General features: G+C 31.0%; 1 non-coding gene across 1 annotated transcript; it reads left to right on the top strand.

The window, feature by feature from the left end:
* The first annotated feature begins 1,089 nt into the window (after positions 1 to 1,089).
* Positions 1,090 to 1,161, top strand: TRNAD-GUC (transfer RNA aspartic acid (anticodon GUC)). Its single transcript has one exon. It is a non-coding gene; the product is annotated as a tRNA-Asp (tRNA).
* The last annotated feature ends 6,952 nt before the right edge of the window (positions 1,162 to 8,113 follow it).

Below are 8,113 nucleotides of genomic sequence, written 5' to 3'. Positions count from 1 at the left end.
GGTTCTAAAGTGAGTACGAATACCACCAAATAAAAAAAAACAATATGAGCCAATAAGAGAGACAGAAGAAACTAGAAAACACCCAAAATGCGGCAATCATTTAGCCACGAAGTCAATGCGGTCTCTTCGTTAATACTATGATATTTGGTTTTTGCATATAAAATGTATTTGCAGCTTAATACCTACGTTATACTTAGTACTATGATATTTGTTTTTTTTTGGTAACTAAGTATATTATATTAATCACCAGTAAAATCATTATGTTTTTTGGTTTTTGTATATAAGATGTAGATACTCAAGTATAATCTTAATCAAACTATATCACCTAAAAACTTTTGAACGGTTATTGGAATAACAATTCTTTTATTGATTCAATTCATTTTAATTCGTTCAAATTTGATTTAATTCGCTCAAATTTGAAATATTCTCATCCTTTCAAAATCTTTTTCTAAAGTTTTTATTTTTTATCCTATATTAGATAAGTAATTATTCCAAAGTCAAAAGTTAAATGTTAATAATAAATACCTAAATTACTATTTATTCCAAAGTACTTCACATTGTATAAAATGATTTCATCGAAATAGACTGTCATCGTTTACCTTTTTCCTTCTTGCTCACCTCGTTTCAATTTATGTGAACATATATCTTTTTTAGTCTGTGCCAAAGAGAATTATCTCTTTCCTTATTTGGAAACAATTTACTTTTATGTAATGATTTATTGCAATACAAAATATATGTGTCTCATTTTACACCACAAGTTCAAAAATCTTTTCTCTTTTCTTAAATTACGTGCCCCAGTCAAATATGTTCACATAAATTGAAACGGAGGGAGTATATACTTTCACGGATGTATTCCCAATCGTTTTAATTATTGAAAGACTTATCAATTATTTTTGACCAGAATCTGCTGTAATTTTATCCTCGTGAAAAACTTAGTGGCATAACCAATCATCGGCTATTGGTTCTATTCTCGACTCGTAAGTAGAAAGTTTCTATGGCCCTTTGCTAAACAAGGAACCTTCCTTGGTACTTTGATTGCCATTGATTTGTTAGTTTAAAGTTGTTGTATTATGTTAGCTTATCGGTGAAGTCGTTGTAGTATAGTGGTAAGTATTCCGGCCTGTCACGCGGGTGACCCGGGTTCGATCCCCGGCAACGGCGTATTATTTTTCTCTTCATCACTTTTTATTTCAGCAGAGAATCCGTTATTACATTAACGGGCCTAAATCTGTTGAGTGGTACATTGTTTAAACGGCAACGTCAATCTAAACGGTAAGAATATGACCCAATTACGATGGTGGTCCAAAAGCGAGCCCGCGCCTAATATTCCCTTCAATAAAACTGAAAAGACAACAAGAACGTGCAAAATATAAAATTGATCAATCGGTCAAAATTAAGAAAGAATTACAAGAAAATACACGTGACTTCACACCATAACAAAAAATAGCCTATATTTTTAAGTTTTACCCGACCTAGCCCATATTGTACATATTTTAAAAACAGTAACAAATTCAAAATCTGTGTTCTTACAACAATTGCTTCTAAAAGCTATGGAGTTAAATCTGTGTTCTTACAACCATTGCTTTCACTCTCTCTTCTTCTCACATCTTCTACATATGCTTCAAGGGGCCATCCGCTATTATTGCTTCTCCCCTTGTATCACCTGGTTGCAATGTAAAAAAATTGAAGAATAGAAGTCCACCATTGAAGGTCATTCAAAACTTTGCTTTCGAAAATAGGATTTTTTGATTTTGTTAGTTGTTTGCATTGGGTGTTGTTCCAATTGATTGAAAATATCAAAAGGAGTTTAAAATTTAATTTTGAAGTGTTTTAGAGTAGATTTGAGCAAGATTTGGGTTAAATTTCAGAAAAGATGCAAGGAAGAAGACGAAGTCAGTTTTTTGTATAATTATGTATAATCTTGTATACTAGTGTATATGAGTGTATAAACACATCTTATATACTATTATACACTTTTATACACCTTTATACAAGCGTCTATACACTACTAAAAATTCGGCAAAAACCGACCAAGGTCGACCGACCAACTTTGGTCGGTCAAAAAACCGACCAAAAAACCGACCAAAAAAAATTTTTTTTTTTTTTTTTTTACGAAACCGACCAACTTTGGTCGGTTTTCTTTGGCGCAAAAATGCGGGAAACTATTTTTGAGTCCCGCAAAATTTATGTTTCAAGAAACCGACCAACTTTGGTCGGTTTTTCAATTAAAATAAATAAAAATTAATATTAAAAAAACCGACCAAAATTGGTCGGTTAATTCGGCAGGTCATTTAAAAAAACCGACCAACTTTGGTCGGTAATTTTACTTTTTAATAAAACCGACCAACTTTGGTCGGTTATTTTCGTGCGAAAATACAATTAAAGAGTATAAATCAAATAAAAGACAATCTTAAAATAAAATGTACCAATGGTCTAGTGGTAGAATAGTATCCTGCCATAGTACAGACCCCGGTTCGATTTGCAGATGGTGAATTTTTTTATTACATAATTAAAATACCGACCAAATTTGGTCGGAAAAAACCGACCAACTTTGGTCGGGTTTTTTTGCAATATTTTTTTTTTTGAATTTAATTGACCGACCAAAGTTGGTCGGTAATTTTCGATCAACTTTGGTCGGTATTCCTTTCCGACCACAAAAATACCGTCCACACGTAAATGGTCGCGTTTTGGTCGGTTTTTGGCCATTACTGACCAACGTTGGTCGGTATTTTTGGTCGGTTTTTACCGAATTTCTAGTAGTGATAGACGAACTTCTTCCACGATTTTCAGTTGCAATTCTTGTTCAAAACCAGTCCAAATCTCCATTAAATGACTTCAAATTTAATATACAACCTCCTTGTACTATTTTTAACAAGTCTAAATAACACCCGCTCCAAATTTCTCACAAAATCAAATTCAAAATTTAAACCCATATATTTAAGCTTGTTAAAAATCTAATTTTCACCACCCAAATGGATTTGGTTTGTTGAACTAATATTTGAGTCACAGTTACTGATTCGAAAATTAACTTAAAAGCTTGAGCAATCTTTTTTAAAAATTAAATTGTAATTTCGAGAACCTATTGGAGTTGAATTTTAAAAATTAAATATAATTTCGAGTTGGTTGTAAATTAAAATGTGGGCTATAAAATTAAAAAGTAGGGAGCCCAATTGTTCTTATGTGAAATTTTTAGGTAACATAAACTCGAATTAGTCGGGGCTAATATGTAGGTATATATATATATATATATATATATATATTTCTCAGTAGGGCTACACAAAAATAGAGGACTCTTCGGTAAAATAGGAAATTTTCGTCTTTTCCATTTGATCATTTCAGTAGCTAGTGATGATTTTGTAAGGTAGAAAAGTTGCATTATTTTAAAATTAAGAGGAACATATGGTAAAAGATTAAACTATCGTAATAACTTTTTCCCAAAGAGGTAACTAACTAGTGGAGTTATAGTTTTCACCGTCAAAGAGTATAACGGGATTAGATATGGCAAAATGGTTAAGATAAAACAGTTAATCACTCATATTATTCACTAAAAAATAGGCTGGATAATGAATTTTTTTAAAACCGGTCAAATATGGATAAAAACCATATTATCCATTTAGAAAATGGATAACCAATGAGTTTAACTTTTACATTTGTAAAACCTCAAATTGGGGGTTCCTCAAGTTTGGGAGACTAAGAATTCTCCCAAAAATGATCATATTCATGAAGTCATGGATAATATGATTACCCATATTATCCACCGGTTAACCTGTATTTTATCCTTATTAAATATGGATCGGGTCAGATAATTTATCCATTTTTTCATTACTCATTTTCGACCCGTCTCATATCCGAACCGACCCGCACGTTTGCCACCCCTAAGCGGGATGAATGAGTCTTGGAATGGAGAAACCCTAATAGGGAGCGCTTTTCCTTTAATAGGTCATACGTGGTGTGAATCCGGATTAGTCGGGCCACTAAGACAATAACGTTATACCAACAAAAATAAAGTTGTATCTTTTACCTAACAATAACAACAACAATAACAACAACATATATAGTATATTTTTATATGTGGGTTCTGAAAAAGTTAGTAAATATGCAGATCTTATACCTATCTTAGGGGATAGAGAGTTTGTTTCCAATAAATTTTTCGGTCAAGCAAACCTTTCACTTAAATAAACAAAAGAAATTGCGAAAATCTAGAAGTAATGATAATGCATGATTTAAAATGGGTCTCTTAGCACTCAACAGTTGAATTCTTTTTTTACATATCAAATTCTTCTTTCTTCTTATATGTTGTCGTCTAACTTTTTGACAAAATTATGAATTCTGTTTCTAAATGTTTTTGGCTTTATGGACTGGCTATGAAGTGCGTGGAATCTTTAAAAGTCTTAAAATAAGGTCATGCGTGCGATGAGTGAATTAACACCAAAATAAAAGTAGTTGCCCTACAGCCACCACCTTTCCCAAAAAAGAATGGAAATTTGAGAAATGTTAAGCACATGATCCCCCCCCCCCCCCAACATTTCATTAATGTTAAGGGTAAATTAAAAATGTTTATAAAGTAATACTAGGTATATTAGAAGTCTGGCTAGAAGTGTAAATGTAAGTTTCCTGTAACCATTTTTTTTCATAAAATGTTTATAAAGTATTAGTACTATATATATATATATATATATATATATATATATATATATATATATATATATATATATATATATATATATATATATGAAGGAATATTGAGATTACTAAATTTATGTATTAGTACTATATATATATATTAGCACTAAAAATGAAGGAATTGATAATACCGAAGGTATTTTTCTTATCATATGCTAGACCAATATATGTAAATAAAAGTATTTACATTTTTGTGTAAATAAAAGTAGATTGAAAAAATAATATTGTATAGCCGCTCTCAAAATAATAGTCAAATATATATATATGTTATACCCAAAAATTATACAAATTTTATATTTTTTCGGCTACCGAATATAAATAGTTTCTCGCTTGGGTTGAAAGTGATAATACTCTTATTAGATTTGAATTAATGAAAAATTTCTCTAACAGTTCAAAAAGATAAAGGTATACATCTGATTTAAAATATACATATATAAGGAAAGAAAATAAAAATGTGTTCAATATGCATGCTATTTTTATTGCATATGCAAAAGCAAAAGTTAGTCAATTTTCATGCAATATTGGTTTGACATAGATGGTCGCATTTGATGAATGATGAGTCATTTACATTCGCGTTCTTCAACGTGTGCACAATATTTTATTTACTACTAGGAGTAGTTCTTATTTTAGAAGAAAATAACATAGTAACATAGGTATGGCTACCCTGTTTGTTGTGGCAGTTTTGTGGGGTTTTGAATTCCACATAAAGATTAAAATTGAAATTTTAAAGTTCATAGTAGCAGTCATTCTTTTAACACATGTTTATAAGTTACTCTCTAAGAAAAACACTATTAGGTTTGTTAGAGTCCCACATTAATTTACAAAATGTGTTGTTATCTTGTTATATGCTTTTGAAAAATTTTCATCTAAAAAAGCTAAGTGGCATATGCATAATTTTTCGCATGCAATGCCTACATTTGAAGAAATGAACAAATTTTATACCCAAGATTTTTATTATGTTTATATCCAATATTTTTATTTTTCTTATTATCTTTCCATGCATATTAGTAAAAATAACTTGACTAAGCGGTGTCACGTGACACCACTCGAAGAAGGGCACATACTCCCCTGCATGACCTGGCCATTGAAATTAAGTTAAGCCTGTAAAGTTTATTTTCTTAATAAGATATCAAAACCAAACATGCTCATAGACACATAGTATTATGTTATTCATGATCCATATGCTATTGGGTGAGTGCGCGCGCGTGTGTGTAGGGGGATGTTGTGTCTTTGTATAGTATATTTTGGACAAATCTTGTCTCATGAAATACTTTTTAGGTTAAGTTTGGCTCAATCTTCTTTTATTTTCACACATTGAGTAGGAGCTCCAACAAAAAGTGTATTCCCAGTGGCGGATGTAACATTATAGCTATGAGTACAATTGAATCCATAACTTTCGAAGTAGAATATAAATTTATGTTTAAAAATTTATTACAATTGTAAAAAATAGTGAATATTAACCCACAACTTTTAAAATATGATAATTCAATGCTAAAAAACTTAAATTTTTTAAACCCGTGAAATCAAATTTAAATTCTGAATTCCCAACTCTCTTTTTATATTGGGGTAGGTAAAAGACATGTTTAAATTTCCACTTTGTGCATGTTTTGTAAAGTCCACAAAAAGAAATATACGTTTCCTTACTTTTTGAGAAGGCATGCAATGCAATATTTGGGTTGGTGAGAGTAGGAAGAAGACATTCCTCAAAAAGGGAGAAAAGAGGAGAGAAAAGCACAAAAATGTGGAAGGACCAAAAGAAACCATGCTAACTTTGATAAAACCAATACTCAAATGTTTCCCTATACGTTTCATATACGAGTCATATATGTTTATCTTGTGAGTTCACGAAAGTCATGTGTTAGTTTTGTTAGATGCTAAATCATTTAACTAAAAAAAAACAGTTGACAAAGCATCTCGCACTCACGCATGTTCCAAGGAAGGACAGCATCCCCAGGGGTGTTATATAGTCAACTTACCGAAATACAAGTATTAGTAACTGTTTCCATGACTCAAACTCGTGACATATATGTTATACATAAACAACTTTATCGTTGCTCCAAGCAGCGATCATGAGCTCGGAGCCATCCTTGTATCCACTAAGAGCTTTAAGGATATTAATTAAGATTCAATATTGCAGATTTTGAGCTTTACACTAGAAGATCGCGATTCAACAGACCGTGACACGACACGTGCGGTGCGACTGAGGCTACATTTTGCAAAATTGATCAAAGGCTGATTGGCCATATTTGTAATCAGTATTAGCTATTGTGGTCATATTTGTAATTATTGACAGAGGCGAATTCATGATTTAAACTTTATGGATTCAACACCTAAGGTTATTAGTATTGAACTCATTATATCCTTAAAATTATGGGTTCATACCTATAATTTATTGCGATTTTAGTGATATTTTGCACATAAACTTATGTTCCACGTTGAAGTTATGAGTTCAATTGACCCGATGTTATAGGGCTACATCCGCCCTTGATTAGTGATAGCTACTATAAATAGCACGTATAACTTTTATATGATTTTTTTAAAATAAAAAAATATATTCATTGACATGTTATATATTATACGCGTAACACACGTACTCTAAATACTAGTTCTATTAATAATTGATGAATCCGGTTTGATTTCCGAGGACTTCAAAACAACGCCTCATTCTCACCTATTTTATTTCCAAAAACACCCCACCATACGCCCACAATTGGAGCAGAAATAGACAATCATACAGCTTGTTTATGATAAGATTGGTTCAATTTCAGTTCACATACACATATATTATTAAATTATAATAATGAAAAAGAAAGGAACAATCAAATAAATTATTGTATATGGAATTCCCTACATGAATATAGTCTGATTATGACATACCATGCCTTTGACTTCTTGCCTCTATTTGGAAACTAGAAAGAATGACACATCTTCCTAATAATTCCCTTTTTGAACCTATATCTTCTAACATGAAAACTCATCAAAATATAGTATATTCCTTCTCCTTTTATTTTATGCGTCACTATTTATTTATTAATTCATTTAAAAAGATATTAATATATTTCTATCTTTGAAAATAATTTTATGTTGAATGTCTTACTTTACTTTTAATGGCATTTTTTTAGCAACATATATATAAAAAAGGACAATTCGATGCGCAAAGTATTTTGCGTTCATGTAGGGTCCCGAAAATGGTCACATCCCAAATAATTTAATGTACATAACCTACCCTAATACAAGCATTAATGGATATTTTCACAGCTCGAACCCGTAATGTATAAGTCATACATAGACAACTATTACTCCAAGGCTCCCTTCAAATATATACCTCATAATATGTTTAAAATTATAAATTTCGAAAAAATTCTTTATTTTTTTTGAACTCCGTTTTTTGAAACACATGTATATATAAAGAAGCTAAATGAACAAATCC

Source organism: Nicotiana tabacum, chromosome 15 (assembly GCF_000715075.1).
Source record: "Nicotiana tabacum cultivar K326 chromosome 15, ASM71507v2, whole genome shotgun sequence".
In the NCBI taxonomy this organism is placed as follows: Eukaryota; Viridiplantae; Streptophyta; class Magnoliopsida; order Solanales; family Solanaceae; genus Nicotiana; species Nicotiana tabacum.
This window is presented reverse-complemented; position numbering and strand designations above follow the sequence as displayed.